Below are 22518 nucleotides of genomic sequence, written 5' to 3' on the forward strand. Positions count from 1 at the left end.
AAATATTTAATATTATAATTAACTATGATTTAATACATATAATAATTTGACAAGTTCTATGTGGTTTGATATTCTTTAACAAAAATATTTTGTATACATTACAAGAATATGAAGATATAGGTTATAAAAATTAGTATAGATTTAACAGGAAACATGACTAGAGTGGTGGACTAAGCCCACAAAATAAAATAAAAAATGTTAAATCCATTAAGGAAATACTAATATAACATTAAAAAAAATATAATAAATAAAATTTGATGTGGATTCAAAGGAAAGAAGAGAATGACGAAGAAAATTAAAATAGATGTATGAAAACATAAAAAATAGGCAGTTTTTTCCTTTTTGAAACTTTCTCTTCCTCTCTAAAGAGATTTGCAGGAAAAGTTGGATTTATATTAATTTTATTTTAAAAAATTAATGTAAGTTTAGTATGAACCTAACCGACATAACTGTTAATTTAAATTAAAATAAATGATGAAAATTTGAATGATGAAACCCACACAAAAAATTTTAAATGTTTAAAAAATTTCTGCAGCTGCCTTGAATTCGTGGGGACGAAGAAGGAGTAGTTGAAGGTAAGTATTTTGATACCTAGATTTTTACATTTGTGAGTAGTTTTTTACGTAGTGAGAGTTTGAAATCAAGCTTCGATTAAAAGCTCCATTGTTGCCGTGGAAGATTGGACGTGGTGGTGAGAGAGAAGAATGCCACTATACCAATTGTCGTAAATATAAGGTGAGTTGTTGGTTGCGTTATGGACTTTGACAGGGTTGTCTGTATTGTGTAGGTTTGGTTGTTGTTGAGATTGTGTGGGTTTAGGGTTTAGATATTTCGGATTAGTACGTGATTAAGTTTATCTTTCAAACAAAATATTTGGTAATTTGTTTATTCAAGGCATGTAATACGTGTTATATGTGTTGGACCCATATTTGCTATTTTACACTCTTCATAACCTTGTTTTCTGATATTGTTCTCTAATAATAATGCCCAATTTTCTTTCATTTGTTTCTTGCTTTAATCTATCTATGTATACACAAAGCTAAATAATATGCATATCTCTATTCTTAATGAAGTTGTGGGCATGAATGCCACTTTCACATCCCCTGCTGCTATAACTCTCTAATAGAGATTACCAACAAAACAAAAAGTATATATAAAAACTATTTTAGAAGGTAGAAAAACTGTTTTTCACATTTTTTTTCATCGTGCTCGGTTCTGGAATTTTATTATGATTGACCCAAAATGTTGGACCTAATGGCTGAGAAAGAGAGACTAATATGAACCATAGATTAGAGGAGACCAAGTTATAGAAGGAAGTAAGACTTGTATGTGTTACTTTCTTTTTCGAGGATCAAATTCTATGTGTTAAATTTGAATTATTGGTTGAAATTGCCAAATAGGGAGTTGCCGGAAATCTCTTCTCTATTTGATTTATTGGTGCTGAAATTTTGTGCTAGGTGTCATGGTGATTACATTTTGAATATGAAATTGATCATTGTTGTTGTTTCAGGAGGATTTTGGGATTGTGACTTTCGGTGCTTTTGGGGCCTTGTTCGTTATTTGTATACACACTTCTCTCTGTAAGTGTTTGAATTGAAATTTATTTTCTTCTTATGATTTAGTATGCTTATTTTGTTGGGATTTTTTTTTATATTTATTTCTTAGTATTTAGTGTACTTATGGTGAAATTAATCTTAGTATATTTATTTGGTTTTGATGACAATTGTCCTAAGAATAATTTATTTATAATTTCGTCAATAATAGCATTGTTTCTTGTGGCTTCACAAGACCGTCCAATTAAAAAAACTAGTTTACAACCAGTTTATAACCAATATTGAGTTGAAAATCACTTTATAAGTCAAAACTGATTTCACACCATTTTGTAGACATAAAGTGGGTTTATTTATAGACTTTTCTCCTTTGACATTCTTCTGTCCTTTAGGCTTGTAAGGAAAGTACAGGAGTCTTCCTCTATCTAAAGTCAGATTCTTTTGTAGCTTATGTCATGTGCCACCACTGTTGCTGCTGTAATTGCCTATGTGATTTTTTGCTGATGTAGTTGCCTATGTGATATTTTGCTGTTGTAGTTTCCCATGTGAACTTTTGAAGCTAAAGTTCAGAGACCCTTTGTTTAGATCTTGGATTTGCTTTATTTTCCCTTTTATATACGTCTAATAGTGAAGGGTATCTTAATTAAGTGTATTTTTGAATAGTTTGGATATTACTAATTAGTGATGTAATGGGGCATGTATGGCGTGGTACCTATATCATTGAAGAGTAAAAGTTTGTTTATTTTTTATTTTTTAATTTGACATTATAGAAAAGGAAATGAGTTCCTTGATGAGAATAAGCTACCTACCAAACGAGTTCCATGTTCAGATTATTAACTGTAAGAGTTTGTTTTAGTTATTGATTACTTTTTACATTTTCATATTGAAATAATAATATTTATAAATAAAGAAACAGTGCAATGAATGTTATTTTTTTGAAGAACTTTAGTAGTAACCATAGAAAAGAAGTTGATTGTAGAAGAAGAGAAGAACATAATTGGTGGATATTTTGGGTGAACTTTTAATGGTGGTAATAATAAAGTAGTGTTTCATCTCATGACTTAGAGCAAATTATTTCCTGTTAGCGTGATGTATAAATATCACTAGGAAACAGCTTCCAGTATATGTTAGGGCTACTGTATTTATGTAGTAGTTTGTTTGCACAAAAGAAAAGGAAAAAGTTGAAGATGGAATACTGTGTCTGATGGACGTCAAGTGTTACTTTTCTTCTGATGGTGTAACTCTTATTGTTAGAGATTGTGTATTTGAGACATGTCAGTGCTTCTGCTTATGATTAGTCTCAAGGCTCATGCGGTTTGGCTTTTGTTGTGGTCTATATGAAGATAAAGGTGCTGATGTTAAATTTAGTTATCCAAGGGGACTTTTGTTTATTGATGAACAGTTGTAAACATGTCCCATTAAGAGTGACCTGCATTTTTACATTGATGCACCAGTCACCATAGCATTGCAATTTGTCATATAAATGAAAATTGGCCCTGAAACACAATCATTGCATGCTTAGGTAATGTTTGGTTTGAAATGAAGTTGGGTTGGTGAAAAATGACGTATTAGGGCATAAGAAAACTTAAAACTCTTTAGTTCTTCCTTTTGTTGCATTAATGAAGTTATCGTACTGCATGCTATACTCTCCAGGATTAGGACTCAATTAAATTAAAACAGTTTACACTAGTTGATTAAAATCTCTGATTTAGATAAAATAGTTTCTATCAACTGATTTATGAGTGAGGTAATTATAATTTTGATTATTTTAATTCTTTAAATTTTAATCACTAATTTATTTATGTGGCAGATTTAGCTACCTCTCCCCCTAAATGATAAACCCTCATTGAATTCAAATTTTATTCCAATTCTCTAAAAATTTCAACTCCCTCTCATTTCACTTTAGTTCTGCTATCAATTTCAATGCCTTCATCTCACTGACTTTGCAGATTTGTTTCGACCATAATGGTGTACTGCAGTCACTGTGCCAAAAATGTAGCTGGGGAGCGACTAGATGACGGTTTCTTGTGAGTATCTTTAGTGCTTTAACAGTAATTCATGGAATGACACTTCTCTAATAGCATTTGTGCATTATGCTATACAAGTTGAATTTTGTACTGTTTTTTTTATTTAATTATGGATCTAGGAATGTGTAGAGGAAGCCTCCAATGTTGTTAAATGTTTGTATTTTATTAATTTTGTTTCTCAGATGTTGTGGAAGCTGTGGGAGGGTGTTGGAAGATTACTTTTTTGCTGAGGAGCCTACATTTGTCAAGAATGCGGCAGGGCAGGTAATTGAAGCTTGACATGCTATGGTGGTCTTTTGGGAAGATAATTTTAAGATTGATCCCCTTAAATTACAACATCATGTTACAGGGAAAGTGGCTGACCTATTTCTATTAAGAACTGATAGGGATTTAGATGGCTTGATTTTTAAGTTTGATTGCAAGTATGGTTTTTGAAAGGAAAAATAGGTGAATCCCACCATGCAGTCCTATAATGCAAACCTGCAAGTATCTTCTTTTCTATTGCAGAGTGTGTGTGACCTTGTCCTTATCTTAAGAAAAAGTAGAGGATCCAAACTATCCTAAGGTCACATATAGGACTTTTCTCAAACGTGCCAAAAATATTGTTGTGGTGCATTCATTATTTGCTTCTTCTATCAATGGAGAGCATTATAGAAGACATTAATTATTTGCCTCTTCTATCAATGGATATTCAAGTTTAATTATTTTATGCACGACCATTTGTTTTGTCTGTCATTCTACACTTGTTTTTGTTTACACAATTTTTTGTTTCTCATGGTTTCCTGACTTCTGTCTTGTAGAGTAAATTATCAGGTAATTATGTAAGAACAGTTCAAAGCGAGTTCTCTGAATCACGTCAAAGGACTTTAGATAGAGGTATGCCTTTATTAAATCTCAATGTCTTACACTAATTTCACTTTTGGGATTAATTGAAATAATGGTTTCCTAAGTATTTTTTGATTAATTAATTCTCTTATTTGCATAAAACACCACACACAAATTGGTGAATTATCAAACATGTTACTGTGTTAGTCTTAAATCTATCAAGTTCTGCTATTCTTCTGGTTGTTCCTCAATCCTTCCAAAGTTGCAGTCCAAGAATAAATTTTAATTTAATGTTTAATATTTATTAAACGATAAGAAAATATAGTATTGTTTATGTTCCCAACAGCCTGTGCAATCAATTGATAGTGTGCAGGAGGATGACCTTACCGTTATAGGGAAAACATGTCTAGAAGAGAAATTTGGATAGTTGTTTTCAGTGTTTATTTGTTATATAATGACCAGTTTGATTACTGTTAATAATTTTATGCTTGTACTTTTTTGTATTCTTATGTGCCAATTTTCTTTGAGTTCACAGCTTATGATGAAATTAAATATCTAAGTATGGGCCTTGGAGTTCATGATGAACATATGGCTGACCAAGCATTGACCTTTTATAAAGTAGGTCACATTTTCAACTGAACTCATTTTAAACTTGCTTTTATTTTATTTATACACTTTTGAAAATAGTTTTTTCATTTAACTAATCCTCGAATTTCCCTATTGAAGATAGCGCTTGAGCGAAATTTCACCCGTGGACGTAAATCAGAGCAAGTACAGGCTGCTTGTCTCTATATTGCATTTCGGTATGAGTTCTTTTGGGCATAAGTTTTGAATGATTCTTCATACAGTTATCATTTTATAGTTCCACCCATGAGTAACTATGTGATGTGGAGAGTTTAAAGTTCCCTTGTTTAAAGCTGTTCAAATAATTTTAATATAAACCTCAAAGCATTAATTTTTGTACTTCTTGTCTAAAGTGGTCAAGTCGTGCCTTGGTGATTAGTTGGCCATGAGTCTGAATAAAAAAAGTCTCTTAGAACATGCAAATGTAAAACTGCGCACATGAGATTTACCCATACTTTTGAAAAGCCAGTGGCCTTCTGGCTACTGTGTTACACTACTTTTTCTTTTTCTTCAATTGATAACAAAGCACCCTAGCAAAAAGCCTGTTTTATCATTCTGTTACTTTTATGGGGTGTTTATACCACATAATTTTTTCTGTAGGAATCATAATTCATGAGAATCTTGAATCCTGGGAATTATGATTTCTAGGAATGATTAAATTTTGTTTGGTTGATAAAAAAATATCGTTGATAATATTTATATGGATTTTCTAAAAGTTAAAGAGTAACGTGTTACTTTTATTTAAAATATGTTTCTTAAAGATAAAGATATGGTTTAATTAAATTAAATAGAGAGATATGATATGATAGGGAAATATCTTGTCAAATATTTCCCATTATTAGATATTGATTTAGTTCTTTATTATTGTATCTCTTCTTCATTATAAATAAGAACACTCTGTGTACACGAGACATATATTCATTATATTCTATCTCGATTTATCTCTTCTCAAACATTGTTTCCTGGAACTATTATTTTTAAAAATGTAAAACCAAACATGGGATACATTGTGGAATTGTACATAAGTCATTTTGATGTCTTCTTCACGGTGGACAATCAATTATATTGTGTTTACATATTTTATTTTTCTTAACTCATTAGGTTGGATATAAAATTAAGCTGTGTGCACATATAGTATGTGTTGAAGTTGAAATATGAAGAAACAGACATAGCTTAGTTCTTAAGTTGGTCTGGAATTTATGCTCGAGATTTTTATTCCAATTTGTGAATGAATTTCCAGTTGATGTAGGGAAGTTGCTTCAAATTTTTGAAACCATTACTATGTTTTGATGGGAGGAGATATAGACAAAGTTAGGGGAGATTTTATTGATTTAGGGATATATGGAAGAGTTTTTATAGGCTTATCTGATTAGAATATGATTTATAGGCTATCATGTCATGTGTAAAGGTGTAAGAGAATTGATATAGGTTTTAGTGCTAACCTAGTTAGGATTATAGCCTGTATAGTGTTTTACTTTGACATTTTTTCTTCTTTTAAAAATAAATGTCATGTATTTAGGAATAAGATCTCCTTTAATTATTTGTATTTATTATGATCAATTTATATAAAATGGAGTCTGTGTGCAGTCTACACACTTTTTTTTAGCATAACTTCTATCTATTTTTCTGTCTTTCAACAATATCATTCACAAAAAACATGCAATTAAGGAGATTCTTTTGTATGACCCTGATAAGTAGATTCTAGACTTGTTTGAACAAGGACTATGTAATCTTGTCCTTATAGGAAAGTCCTTTGTCTTACCTTCTAAGTTTCTCACACTCAAAGTTATCCCCACAAACTGTGTCTTGTATAGTCCAAATATAAGCCACACTAACGCCTTTCTTTAACAAACTCTCCCACAACAATAAGTCTAAATATCTTGTTTTCCTTTCTCTATTTTTGGCAAGCTTATATATCTTACATTGTCCATTCTTTGTCCAAAGATGTTTGTTAAATCTCTCAAAAGCGTAGATTGTGCTTCTCTTACAACTTTTCTTGTCTTGTTTCTAGCATTGTTAGACCTATTTGAGGCTTTGATAGTTTTGTTTTGTTTCTTACCTTGTCTTGAACACTTAATTCCACTACCACGATTCCATATCTTGGCACAACCTTTTGATTAACGAAGACTGCTTTAGCAATCTTCCAAATCTTCTTAAATATCTCACATCCCAAATGAGATTTTAGCATTACCCAGCAATTCCAAATTTCCTTCGTCTTTTGTAAATGTTATAACAAGTGCACTTGTGTACGAGAATTTAATGATATTGTTTTTGCAGCTACTACTGTGTTAAGGATGTTTGTTGAGTATTTAATTGTCAGAGAATAGTGCCTCTATGACTGTGGTTGAAGACCAATGAGTTCAATGGATTGCACTTTTCACCTTTGATTTATCATAATGAGTCTGGTAGACTGGTCGTTTTGCAACATTTTATTTTTTGTGCTGAAATTATTATTTTTTTCCTTGCAGGCACAACAATAAGCCGTACCTTCTTATTGATTTTTCAATTTTTTTAAGAATAGATGTGTGAGTATGCTTTTCTTTTGTTACTGGAGTCTACTGGTTATATTTCCCCCATATTTTAGTTATTTTTTTGTCAATTTATCCCTGTTTTTTGTGTTTCTGACTGTTGCTTTGCTCCTGTTCATGAATTCAATGTGCAGTTATGTGCTAGGATCAGTTTTCTTGCAGCTTTGTGAAGTGTTGAGGCTTGGAGAGCACCCAATTGTTCAAAAGCCTGTTGATCCTAGTCTTTTTATTCATAGATATACTAAAAGTGAGTGTTTGCTTTTCATCAGTTTGTATAAGGAGATAACTAAAACATTTTTGTTGGTTGTATGTGGTGAATTTAAAGAGTGAGAGAGAGAGAACAAATCATTTAGAGAGAATTTAGACAACGAGAACCCTTTATAGACCTAATGGAGACTATCTCTCTGATTTTAATGAGTGGTGCAGCTTTTTAGATAATTAATAGGCATGAAGATTAAATGCAATTTTGGCCTATGATACATGAATCCAAAAACCCTGTAATACTGTACTTCCCGCTAAAGCTTTTTAAGATTTACGATTGTTAGCAAATAAATACTCCCCTTTGTATTTGGGAGTTTTCACTTGCAAGACTTTATTCCACCTTCAAAGATTCCCCTGGACCTACAATACTGTAATAAATAAATTGAGAATATAGAAGGGAATTATAAATTTTATGTTTATTTGAATATGAATCTAAATTACTGTGATTTGAGATGAGAATTTCCTTTCATATTTTATATGTTTTATTTTTCTGTTGATAAAAGAATAAATAATTCAGATGTTCATCTTTCTTTTGTGCAGATTTTAAACCTGGTTTTGTTTTAATATATTTTTATTTTAATTTTTATCCAGTTATTTTACTTTGAGCTTGGAGAAGTAATAGATTAATGTCATGTCATGTAGATTTGATTAAGCGAGGGACTAAGGCAGTATCTGATACTGCACTGACCATTGTTGCAAGCATGAAACGGGACTGGATGCAGGTATCTTAACATTGTTCTTAGTTTGGACAAAGAAAGCCTTAATTTAGGATGTCAAGTAGAAACTTTTTTTATTGTGAAGATGTTGAATTACTAATGCTAGAAAACAGACAGGTAGGAAACCTAGTGGTCTATGCGGTGCGGCAATATACATTTCTGCTCTTGCACATGGAATTAAATGCTCTAAACCCGATATTGTAAGTAATGATTAAGTTTTCTACCTTGTGATTTATTTTATTGTTATTGTCTTATGTTGCTAGCAGGGTATATTTTACATGTACACTTCCTTGTAAGTGTAGAAGATACTCAGGAAATACTCAATGCTTTATTCATAATTTATTGAATTCCTTTTTGAGATTCATTGGTATGCTTGATTGCAGATGCTCTCTGGTCTCCCTTCTGATATATGTTCCATTGTTATTATTTACTCAATTTTCCTACTCATTTAAATATTGGCATTAGTTCTGTCCTGGTCTGAGACGTAATTAATAGAATACGTGAACTAGAATTTTTGGATTAATACAGCCTGTTTCAGGCACTTGTTAAAAGTAACTTTAACTTACGCTTCTTCCTTGAATATTGGATATAGACATATAGACTTTGTTGCTAGTCATATAATTGCCTCAATTTCATATTAAATCTATTAACACAATAGATTATTTTTGCCACATTATAGGATATACTAGACTTGGATTTTGGAATTTATATTCGTTGAATATCTAGAACATGATTCCAAATTCAGAATACTGTGCTTGGTTGCTGATTATCAGAAGATTTGTCCCAAAAATGCAAAGTCAAGTTTTAAGCTTGTTCAGCTGGTTATTGCAGAAGCATACATGAATTCCTAGTCTGATGGTGTTATCAGTGTGAATTATTTAGAATTTGATGATCTCTCAAGTCTCATGGAACACAACTATTTTTGCTATGTTTTGAGATTGTTAGGTGGAATGGGATGTTTTACTGTCTATTACCAACACACACACTTGACTACTTATCTTGATTTCTTCTGGTGCTGTTGTTATTCTTGTGTAATTTCAAAAGGCATATATTTGCTGCCACCCTAAGGATGTGGAAGATGCTTTTGTGGAGGTCAAGTTCAGAAACAGCAAAATGCCGGAACAGAATCCTGTATTGGTTGGGTGTAGAACATTGAACTCCCATTTAAACTAGCATCACCTGAAAGTCAAGTGTTGTTTTTTTGGGAGAAAAGAGAGTGGGTGGGGGTCATTATAACTAAAATATGTCCAAAGATAGAAAAAGAGAAAAAAAAGTCTAAACCAAACCAGTCATTTAAAAACTAATATATCCAATGGTTTAAAATTTGTTTCCCACTATAAGAGACATTATATGCTCTTTCACCATAGCCTCCATTAAGACTCTTCTATAATGGTAATTTGTGTACTCCCTATTGAAACCATTGTTTTGGGGTCCTAGTGCACAATGATTGTCTCTATGCTTTGAAAGAGAGAAAACAGACCCGATTAGGCTGAAACTGCATGTTTGATTACACAAAGGATGCAAGTATAGACTTATTATTATTACATTTGACTATACATAAATAATGGTATTTTGTTTCCTCTAAATCAGAGATTTCATGCTTATAAACTACTATTATTACAATAAATACAAAATATATTATTTTGATTTTCAACACTCCCCCTCAAGCTAAAGCATACAAATCATATACACCTAGTTTGTTACATATGTAGTCAATTCTTGATCACCTCAAGGACATGGTGAAGACATATGCCAACTACTAACTGGAGTTTATGAAGCTTGTGGCAATACCTCCTGAGTCAATCTATCTCTCTATTCTGCTTTAGCAAATCATCTGACTACAACATTTTGCTTTATTATTTCAAGATACTGAATTTCCTCCAATCAGTACACATTAACTGGATATGGATCGCCTATCACTCGGTGATCCAGCCCAAACAATATCTGAGAAGCCAACTATTTGGGCATGCCCCTGGTCTTAATAAAGGATTTATTTTCCTCGAGTGAATATGTTAAATATGAGACAAAGTTATGAACAAAAAGAATAGAATAATCAAGGTTGCATGTTAGCTTGCTAATGGATGCTAAAATTAAGTGACGGCCAGTAACATTAAACATTAAATCTAAGTAAAGGTTAGGAATGGGATGAGTTTGCCAATGCCTTCAACTTTCATTTAAGAGTCATCTACCAAGCTAACAAAAGGCAAAGGGTTCACATACGACCAAAAGCATCCGAGCCATGTATACAAGGTTTAAGAGGCAATGATTAAGGAGCATAAGTGATAGGGTGACAAAATGGTCATCGAAAAAGGGCTCATGCTGTGATATGTTGCTGTCACATGGGACATGCACCAAAGAGAAGCTGCATGAGGGAGTATGTGTGACAATTGGTGGGGGGAGGGGCCTTTGACACTTGTTAGAAGATGTTGGGTCAGGTTTCGGAGGCATACTAGAGAGTAGAGGCAGTGACATGGAAAAAGAGGCTCGTGTGATCACTGGTACAATCCACCCAAGAATGAGCATTGACTCAGACAAAGGATAAAGAGAAAGAACCTCAACTATTGATATCATATCATTTTTTTTTTTTTGATCAGCAAAGAATAAATATAATTAAATTGAACATTTCAGGGATGTCCAAACCCGTATACATCAGATAGGTGCTCCTAATTTTGATAAAATTTGGTTTCAACCTTCACATTCAGGGCACCCAATTGTCATATCATATTGAAGGAATATGTGTGAATGTTGTGTGTTGTATGTTTAGTTGTTTTGTTTACAAGAGTCTTATTGATAATCAAATTTAATGGGTGCCACAGAGTCAGTCATAAATACACAAGAATAAATCAAATATAAATTTTGGTAATTGCTTCCCTAATTTCTAGTAACAACTAGTTACATATTTAACACATTTTAAGTATGCTATCTAACATGATTATATTTTTGGGTCATAATAGGTGTATGTTTGGTCTTGAAAATATATTGTTTTTGGGTTTGGTCCATACAAAATTATTATTTTTTAAATAGTCCTCGTAACATCTTTTTTATTTTGTTTCTTTGTAATATATTACAAGACTAAAATTATATATTTTTCTTGTTATTTTATTTATAATTAATAATCATCATAAAAATAGGGTCACTTCATTTTGGTGTACACATTTGTTTTGGCTATTTTACCCTTTAACTGTTATACATGTGATGGCACATTCTCTTATTTTCTATTCTGTATGTCATATTCACTATAGCAATAGTTACACATTCTACCCTTTTACTAGATAAATATAACTATATATTCTCATTTTTCTATTCAACCTCTTCCCTCTCTCCATCCTCTTCTGTTTTGTCTTTTTCAGAAAAATAAAAAATCTTGACAAGCAGTTACAACAATTCCTATTATCTGTACCAAGGTTGATTTGTGCTTCTGTATCGTGTGTCTGGTATAATTGTAGATGTAATCATGTTATACAAAATCCTTTGAATTTTAGTATTACATTTTTCATCCTGTTTGTGTTTAAGAATTTCTATTCTTGAAGAGAATGGCCATATTAGTTCTAACGTATGACACAATCTTCTGCCTATACACATTTGCTATTGTAATTGTTTCTGTACAGAGTAGTTGACCTTAATATTTTTTCTTATATTAGATGTCCCTTGATTTACTAATTTTCAATGCAGCTTAGAATCGTCCATGTGTGTGAAGCAACATTGACCAAGCGATTGGTTGAATTTGAAAATACGGAATGTTCTAGCTTGACAGTATGTTTCTACTTCCTTTTAATGCCATAGTCTATTTTGATACTGAGTGTGTTTTAAGGCCTGTAGTTAAATTCACCATCTTAGATCTGACAATGAGTAAACATTTTTCATGAACCTTTTAGGTTGAGGAGTTGGATACCATGGCAAAGGAGCATGAAAAAAATCCAACGGTAATGGCAGAAGGTGAATTGAAAGGGTGTATTTCAAAAGATCTACTATGTGAGCACAAGGATAGTGGGGCGTCCCATTTTGCTCTTGGATTGTGCGAAGCATGCTATAAGGATGTGAGTACTTTCCTTCTTTTCAAGATGGTTTCGTTTTGAAGCCAGATTGCCTTTGGGCATTGACTATTGAACTGATTGATATACTCACAGTTCGATAAGCTCTCTGGTGGACTTGCTGGTGGTTTGGATCCTCCTGCATTCCAGCGTGCTGAGCGGGAAAGAATGAAAAGAGCACTTCTCAAAGAGAGTGTTGATGAAGCATGTGATGTAAGTATTCCTTGGCTTGGTATTGTGTGGTATTTTGCATTTTATTTACAAGTATCTTTTTTAATTTTTCCTTTTCTCTGTTTTAACATTTTGCATTAAATTCACCAGGGCTTGCTTGTACAGAAAGAAGCAAAATTATTTGTATTGTCTTATAGTTAAATTGCTAAAAGAATTGATATAATTGGAGTAGTCTAACAATTCAAGAACTAAATAGGGTCTATATTCATAATACTTTCTTAAATTTGAGTTTCATCTTGAAAGAGAAAAGATAATCTATGTCCACAAACTCACTCCAGAGGCAAACATACTGGTGCCGAATATTGTATCAGACCATCAAACCCATACTTTAAGTTCCTTACGTTGTACTGATCAGATCCAATTAATATTGTACTTATAACTGAATGCATCCAGCAAAAGAGTATGAGAGGCCTTAGAAATTAGCCATTTGAGGTGATAATTTCTCTTATTGTGCACATGCTCACACATTGTCTAGTTGATATCATGAAATTGTAACCCCTTGTTAGCAAAAGTAGTCCTGAGAAGTGCAGCATTTACAAAAATGTGGCCAAGTACAAACTTTAACTTTCATTTAGTTCTTTATCCTATATGAAATCATTCTTCAAGCAATGGTCCATATATATGGGCATCTGAAATAAATTCCAATTTCCAGACAACTGTATGTTTTTGCGAACAATTTGGCTCATAAATTTTAGAAGAATCGTAAGCATTCACAACTTATAAATCTTTATATTTTTTTCTGGTTCTTTTGGTTAGTTAGCGAATGCATCAAATGATCAGTTTAAGAGCCACCCAGAAGATTTGCCTGCCTGTGTGCCAGAAGGTATGGTGGGTGCTCTTATTTCATTCACTCTTGCTATCATGTTAAATTTTCTCTGTATTCATTCCTAATTGCTCAAAAATGCTTTTAAGGGCTAATGTTGCCCATGAGGCCACTAAAGATGGTAAATATGAAGATGATGATTCATTTAGAGAAGATGAATCAGAAACTTTATCTGATATTGATGATAAAGACGTTGATTTATACATTCATGATGAGGAGGGGAGACATATCAAGAAGATACTATGGGAAACAGCAAATTGGGAGTATCTTGAGGTAAAGAAATGGTATTATCTATTTTTTTCTAGTTGTGCTAGATAATTGTCTTTTAGTTTCTTTTTTCATTTTGTATCATGGTTTGAAGTTCAAATTCGGAAGTGGGTGCTTGTTACTTGTACTTCGGCTTGTCCTTGGTTTTCTGTTTGACTTTATTTGGAAGGTTAATCTGCACTGGATCTCACTCAAGCTTTATATTTTCTTTCAGGAGCAAGCAGCCAAGGAAGCAATTGCAGCAGCTAATAAGAAAGCTTTTGAGGCAAATTTTGAGAACTGTTCATAGGATTTACTTGCAGCAAGAGAGCTTGCTGCATCTGCTTCTGAGGCCGTGGCAAAATCCAGAAAGGTTCTTTCTGATTTTTTTTTGGAGACATTCTTAATGTGAAATTATACCACAAGTAACTTGAGATAAAAATTTCATGAAATACAGTTAGATTTTTATCTTTCATTACATAAACCATGTCAAGAAGTGTCACATCAGTTTGATTTTAATCTATGCTTGTTACTTCATTCGATGTTTAATTAGCATAAAATATGATTTCCATGAAAACTATTGTATTCTAGATTTTGGCTTATCAGTAGCCAATATATTTGAAATTTGATGTTCATGAACAATGTATTATCACAATTGAATGGTTAGATTGATCACCTATAATAAGTTACTTAATTTTCCAAGTTTTACAATTGTTTATGTTGGTAGGGTGGATCCTTATCAATTTATAACTGTTGGAGATCCTATATCGACTGGAGATAAGAGTAATTTATAGTATATAAGCGAGGTAATCCTTACCTCACAAGTTGTTTGAGGATGAGTTAGACTTAAATTCACTTTTTAATATGATATCAGAGTCCATCCTAGCGAGGTTTGATGCGTCTATCATGCCACTCGTTATTGGACCACTACCGGATCACCCACGAATATATAGACCCACACACAAGATGTACATACTCGGTGTGAGGATGTGTGTTGGAGATCTAACATCGATTAAAGATAAGACTAATTTATAGTATATAAGTGGGGGCAATTTTCACCTCACTAGCCAAGTTTTGTGAGGATGAGTTAGGCTTAAGCTCACTACTTAATAATATAAAATTTTGGGAAACTGGTCAGTACAACTGAAACCTCAGTTTGTCTAAACTTTAATCCAGGGAAGTATGGACGCTGCTATTAGAAAATACATTGTATATTGATTTTACATGTAAAACTTTCTTCAGAGAATTCCATGACCTGGAACGTTTAATTGAGGAGGGGGAAAGCAACAAATTTATCCTCAGCCATGTTTTGAAGGTCCCAGGCTTATATGCATATTATGTATTGTGGTTTGGAAGGGGACTCCATCTCGAGTCTCTAAGGAGCTACAAGATCTGGAATTGTTTTTTTTAAAGCTTAAGGTCTTTTTTCCCCCATGATTGTTGATAAAACTGAGCCATTAATTGGGTGTTCTATCAGCTTCCCAATGTTGGTGTGCATTTGTTTGATGTTTGATGTTTGCAGTTTCTGTTCTTGTTAAGTGATAGATTGTCATTGCTGCAGTGCTAATGTCAGGAATGAGGTGCTATTAGTTGTTTAGAAATCCAAGGTTTGATGAAGGGAACTGGATTTCTAGCACCTGAAGACCCCCTTCCCCTGCCATATATTAGTCAATGTAATAATAAAGTGTATTTGTTGAGTTGAAACCGATTTGAATATCAAAAGGGATTAGATCATTGAGATACGAAGAATTTCTGGCCTAGGAATTGTATAGTGTGACCTTGTTTGGATAAACTTCTGCATATAGAAAAAGTAAATAAGAAGGTTATGACTATGCATAAGTTAAACCACCTATTTACTTTTTACTTGTATATAAACTAGAGACTAATGAAATGGAAGCCTGAGATGCATGGGAAAATTTGAAGCAGCCACTCTAGGAAGTTAGCGAGTTTGGCAAATGCATTGAATTCAATGTGATTTACAACGTTTTTGTAATTGTTTTACTTTCAAAAATCAAGTATACTATACATTTTAATGGGTGTAGAATGGATCCAATCCAATAGTTATCATTGTTTTTTTTTTTTGTTGTTTACATTGTACGATTCATGCTGCAAGACTTCAAGCTTATAATCTTTTTTGGTTTGTTAAATACTCTATTTCAGGAAATGAAACAGAGACGAGCCAATGAGGCAAAAAATATGGGGCCAGCTCAATCTGCTGCGGAGGCCTTCGGCCAAATGTCTAATAAAAAAAGGGTATTTATCTATTCAATAACAGACATGCATTTTCTCTATATTGTTACAGTCCAATTACCATTGTATATTTGTATAAAAATAACAGGAAACTATATACATATCTGATGCAAAAATGTGATAATTTTAAAAATAACACGATGTGATGAGTGTAAGATAAATATTTACAAGTGTATAAAATTCATAAAACATAATAAATAAATCCAAATTAGAAACATATTTCTTAGACATTGCAGAAATGTTCTGTATATATTGCTCGGCTGTATGAATTATTTATTCCTAGTTTCCTTATTCAGGAGATTTTAGCATCGGTGTAGTTTAGTCTATATATTAAGATTATATGCAGTCTTTTGAATTGAGGAATACAGTTCTCAATACAAGAGATTCTACTTTCACATTATTGGGGAAAAGCCCAAGTCCCACTTCTCAAAAGTTTGTTGTGTGGGATTGAGTTAAATTCAAACCCATATTAAATGACAGCTTCAGAATCTGTCCTATGTTTGTTATTAGATCACCTGTCCTATTAGGGTGTTTCTTCCTTACATTTATGTGTAATTACTATATCCTTGGAGTTTTTAAAAACCCTAAAGGCAGCATACCACCACTGTCACAACGTTTCTTTCTCCCTTATCTGCAATTTTCTGTCCACATAGCTATTGGAAGTGCGTCAACGAGCAGCAGTGCCACTTGGATTTTTCTCGTTGTTTTGTGCAGCAAGTTGGTTTCCGGCGGCTTGGTGGTGGTTATTTAGCGTTCGCGGTAGGTTTTCACTGGGAGAGGTGCGTACGTGTTTTTTTGTTTCCGGAATATGTATTCCATTTTTTTGGCAGATCAATGAATCCGTAAGCCAATATTATGGCACTACCGGATTGAGCAGTCTATATATGCTAAACAGAAAGGTGGATCTGGAAGGATACCAAAATTGTTGTTCCTTACTGGTCCTGAATTTGGCAATTCGGTATTGGTTTTTGTGTTGTTTTTTCCTATTTTAGTCTGTAATACAGTCGTGGAACCCGATTTCTGGGAACATCTAACCCCATAACCACCCAACCCCATTGAATAAGCTCAGTTCTCAAAAATGGTATAGAAGTCATTCAGAACCTATCCTAATGAAGTTCTTTGGGACTATTATGCTACCAGTATTAGACTCTTGTTAAACCACTTATAAATATCCAATCTCATGCTTAAGACGTTCATTCCTTAACGTGAGGGAGTGCATTGAAGATCCCATAAGTGAGGTGTAATTTTTACCTTGCAAGCTGGTTTTATGAGAATGAGTTAGGCATAAATCCACTTACTACAATATGATCGAGGAATCCAAAATGTAGTTCATATGATTGTTATCAATAAAATTATTTCTTGTTTCCATCCGTAGTCTAGTAATTATAACAACTTTAGAGGTAAAATCTTAAAAAAGGGAAGATATGATAGGAAAGATAAACGCCAAGTCTTTCAAAGCATTGAGTAGTGTTGGAGTACTCACCGTTGCTTTGACCTTGTATTCTCGTGCTCATTGAGCATTTGGATTTAGGGCTTCGTTGTTGTATCTTCAGATTGAGAAGAGGTAATGTGTCAATTCTCAACGGTTTAGTTTGTTTTATTATGTGCGTGCAACTTTATTGATCAAATCCTTGAGCAATATACATATGACTCATTTTAGTTTTTTTAATTATCAACATAAGATCTTCCGAAATTGTTTATATATTACTAAAACTACTTGTTTGCTTGTGTAGCAATTGCAGAGTCTGAAATCTAAAGTCAATTTTGATCGCCTGGGTGAATTATTTAATGAACTGGTAATTCTCTCTAGAACTGATTTGCTTTATATCACATCTAATACTGATACACTTTGAGTTCCACTAACACCAGAAAATATTCCTTATTAAAACATGATTTTGATAAACTTCTCAATAGACATTCACAGAAAAAGAAAATACAAAAGTAAAGTGAATTATGTTTAAATTAGCTTATGCATACTCTAAAATCGTCTTTTTAGATAAGCTAATGATGTTAGCTTCTATAAAAACTAATTTTAACTTGTTCATAAGTTAATTTTAGTTTGTTAGAGAAGGTTACTTCAATATTTTTCTCCTATGGAAAAACCTGTCCAATCAGGCCTACATGCTTTTGCTTTATCTGCCTCATTTCATTCTTCATTTACTGCTTTATTTCAACATGTTCAAAAGACAAATTTGGAAAGATGTCTTCTGACAATTAACCTATACTATTCTTTAAATCAAGACATTGGACTTTTCTTCAATTCAACTTTTTTTCTTATATTTTCAAACAGGAGAAAACCGATGATCCCAAGAAAGAGAAGAAAGCACGGTTGGATCCGCCCCTAGATAAGTCATTTGAGGACAAGAATGACGATGAGATGGGATCAGTGGATGAATTCGAAGATGATATGGGGGAGATGTATCAAAATGGGTTGTCCACTGATAATATTGCAGATGCATATTACCCTGAGGATGATGGATACGGCTATAACGATGATGATTATTACTGAAAAGATGTCAGATGATGGATACGGCTATAACGATGATGATTATTACTGAAAATATGTCAGATGATGGATACGGCTATAGCAATTGATACTTAACATGTCTGGTAGCAGTGGAAACAAAATTGTCAGACTCAACTTTTTGAAAGCTAAGTTGCCATCTGATTAGCAAGTATCACTACATGAGCTTTACCTCTCTTTTTAATCATCCCACATGTTTTTAAAGAAAGCTTGGGACTTGTAGAGCCAGGAAATTGTTAGGTAGGTATTACCAGCATCTCTCTGTTCAACACAAAATAGGGGGTTAGATTGTGTTTTATATTAAAATGTACTTATTTCCAACCATTTTTTAAAAATTTGACAAAAAAGTTAAATTGGTTATATATGTTTTGAATGTAAAATTCTGTTATGATTCTTTCTAGTATTGCTTTCAGTTCTGCGGCATAGACCAAAAACCTTCAGTCGACATGTTTTAATAAGATATGCATGTGAAAGTATTTATTATTTTACCAAACACTTGCTCCCAGATTATTTTTCCTTTATATATTCATTACTTTTACGAAAGTGTAAAATACAATAAATTTTTAGCTTAGGGTTTAGGGTAGAATGTGGATGAAGCATAAGAGGATAGTTCTTCACTACGAGGCAAACTATAGTTTGAATTTTCACACATATATTTAGTGTTTGACAATGTCGAATAATTTTGAAAGAATATATTTCTGAGAAAAAAATTGGATAAAGCTTTTGTGTATTTGTAGTTTTACAAATGTGACTCAGATGATGTCATTCGTTCTATAGTATTTTTATTCTTCCAGTTTAAAGACAGCACAATGTTCTCAATTACGATGGGTTCTAAAACTTAATTCCTCTGAATATTTAAAACAACAAAAATCCATTTAATGAAGTCGTTAAACTAGTGACAATCCAAATGATGTGATTCAATGAGTAACCATGATAGTATTGGATAATCCATCACTTACACAACAATATAACAATCTTAACAATTTTTTCTAATAAGAGAATCGATTCACATGAACTTTTAATCACCATAATTAATGTGACTCTTCTATCGTGAAAATTTTAGAATAAAGGACATTTAAAATTGTTGCTTGGAAATCAAGATTAAATATGATACATCATATACACCTACAACAAAAACGTAAAATTAATTAGTGTTTTGTGTTATGTACGTAAATTAAGTTTATAATAATTAGTGATAAATTGTTAATTAAATTTTGAGTACAAATTTCGATTAATAGTTCATAAAACCACAATTTGTAAAAGTGCAATATATGAATTGACCACAAGGTACAAAAACTATAATGCTATAGGAGAAGAAAAGATATTCAATTGTTAATAATAGTTATTTTATCTTAACGTCATGTTTAAATTTTTTAAAAGTATAATTCATCCTTAATTTTTTTTAAATAATATGAATGATACAAAATACATCCATGTTTCAAAAAGAAAAGAAAATCCTACTATAAATAATACTTTATTTAAGAAATATTTGGATAAAAAGAATGAGAGAATTTACACATTTATAGAAAGTAATGCTTCCTTTAAAAAAAAATAAAGAGATGCTTTTATATGTTTTAAGATAAATATCTATCTGGAAAAATAAGAGAGATAAGAAGGATATACAAAATAAGAATTGTGATAAGAAAGAAAGGAAAAATTAAAAGAAAAGAAAAGTTAAAAAAATGGAAGTGTATAAATTACATATACAATATATATATATATATATATATATATATATATATATTATTTTACATGCTGTTTAGTAAAAAATAGAGTATGATGGAATCTATCACGTAGATTTGCATATTGCTGCAAGTATGTTTCCTTGTTACATCTCCATTTGAACCTCTATGATTATGTATCCTATGGTTTGGATTTGAGCTTGGTAGGGTGGTAAAATGTCAAAAATATCCTCATTCAGATTTATAAAACAAGCATACTTTTTCTTCCTCACTTCATTTTCTTTCTTAGTTGTGTACTCCCATATGTTTCGTTGTTTGTGTGTGAAAGGCTCTATTGGAATAATGTTGCTAGAAGGATAGCCTTGGACCCTATTTGATTCTCTTGGTGATGTTGATTTTTTAAATTTTTCTTTGTTAACATTGGTGCTGATTTATTCTGGAGTGGGTGATTTGGGAAGTTTTAGAACTATACAATCTATAATATATTTTGAAGTTTTATGTACATTTCTGAAATACACAGTTTGAAATATATTTTCAGATCCAAAAATATATTCCAAAATATGCATTCTGGGATGTATTAATATATTTTGAATTGTATATTTTGAAATATATTTTAGAAAAAACAAGTTTATTAATAATGGAATCATTTGACAAAGTTATGACTAAAACTAGAGGTGGTGCATCTCAAGGCGATACTAGACAAAGACGGATGATGTCGGTCAGCAGAAGAGATCACGAACAAGTTGTCAATAACATTGGTGGTTATGTGTTGCATGAAGTAGCAGGAGGACTTCAAGAGCAACAAGAGCTTCGTGGCAAACCTTATGATACTTCCATACTAGTTAATTATATTGATCACGTCACATTAAGATTGTGGAGAGAGAGGTAAGAAATAAAAACTTCAGTTAATAATGTTATGTTTGATCACTTGTTATTTTTTTATAGTTAGAAACACATATATACTTTTTTTAGAAGTGAGGGAAATTGAAGTTTGTATCCCACTAGTGCAAGTTAAGTAAACCTGGAATCCTTCATCCCTAGATTGTTGCCACTGCACAACATCAATTATGACACCATTAATAAGACTTTCATTTTGGCCTTTGTAAAAAGATGGCATTGGGACATCAACACTTTCCATCTTCTTGTTGGTGAGATGAACATCACGTTAGATGATGTGTTAGCGTTGTTGCATATCCCTTTTGTGCAATAATATTTGTACATATATGATATGGGATTTTATATTAGTGTCAACATTGTTGGTTGAGTTCCTTAGGGTAGACTTGGATGATGCAATGGTAGAGTTAGGGCATTGTCATGGCACACACGTCGAGCTTAATTGGCTCGAAGAGGTATATATGAAGAGTATCACATTCATCAAAGATGGAAGTTTGGAGTTTGGGCTTATTTGTTGCATCTTGTGGGATGCACAATGTTTGTAGATAAAAGTGTGTCAACTATTAGTATGTCGTAGTTGCAGTTGTTTACCAATTTGTGCATGTGTGATGAGTACTCACACGATGTTGTTGCATTCACCCACATGTATGACTAGTTAAGGGATGCATGCTTTGCACAAACAAAATAGTTGGATGGTTATGTCACGCTTTTATGGGTAAATAATATACATGATTTTTTTTTATATTTAGTTAAATATATAAATAATGTGTTGTTGAAATTGTAATAGGCATGGATATATGAGAAATTTTTAGTGATGAGAAGGAGAGATATGAACCCACGTATCAGAAGGTTCACCCTCAGTCTGCACGATATGTGAGTGGACGCCATATATGGACGGTATATCTAATTAGATGAGATTATCCATGCTAGTGTGACTAAAGTTCTTATGAAGATCATCGTCCCCAGTAGGTCATTCAAGTTTATATCCATGTTCTATAAATACATATGGCTTAAGACGTATTCACATTGCCATTTGTAAGAGTGTGAAACAAAGGAGATCCGCGTGGGTAAAAAAAATTAAGGTTTTAAAATCCACATTGATTCACGCAATACAGAATCGTTTCGTTTCGCGATTCAGCGATTCTTCGTGCGAATCGCACGATACAACTACGATTTAGGGACGAAAAAGATTCTTCAAACGATTTGTATCGTGAGAGGGTGAAACCGTATCTTTTTGTGCGATACGTATCGTGAATCATAAGATACTAACTACTATGCACCAAATAAATTATGTCACTTTATGCTC

The 22518-nt window shown here is 32.5% G+C and overlaps 1 pseudogene across 1 annotated transcript; it reads left to right on the top strand.

Annotated features, from left to right (window-relative positions):
- Positions 1 to 466: 466 nt before the first annotated feature.
- LOC137813346 (transcription factor IIIB 70 kDa subunit-like) lies at positions 467 to 19016 on the top strand (annotated as a pseudogene). The gene is made up of 21 exons (XR_016519050.1): positions 467 to 575; positions 659 to 735; positions 1511 to 1580; positions 3500 to 3577; positions 3760 to 3841; positions 4378 to 4453; positions 4938 to 5020; positions 5129 to 5205; positions 7495 to 7551; positions 7689 to 7801; positions 8458 to 8537; positions 8645 to 8731; positions 12204 to 12284; positions 12407 to 12568; positions 12659 to 12775; positions 13554 to 13621; positions 13706 to 13889; positions 14098 to 14235; positions 16023 to 16115; positions 17846 to 17908; positions 18403 to 19016. The product of XR_016519050.1 is annotated as a transcription factor IIIB 70 kDa subunit-like (transcript).
- Positions 19017 to 22518: the final 3502 nt, after the last annotated feature.

Source organism: Phaseolus vulgaris, chromosome 1 (assembly GCF_051622355.1).
Source record: "Phaseolus vulgaris cultivar YP4 chromosome 1, ASM5162235v1, whole genome shotgun sequence".
Classification (NCBI taxonomy): domain Eukaryota; kingdom Viridiplantae; phylum Streptophyta; class Magnoliopsida; order Fabales; family Fabaceae; genus Phaseolus; species Phaseolus vulgaris.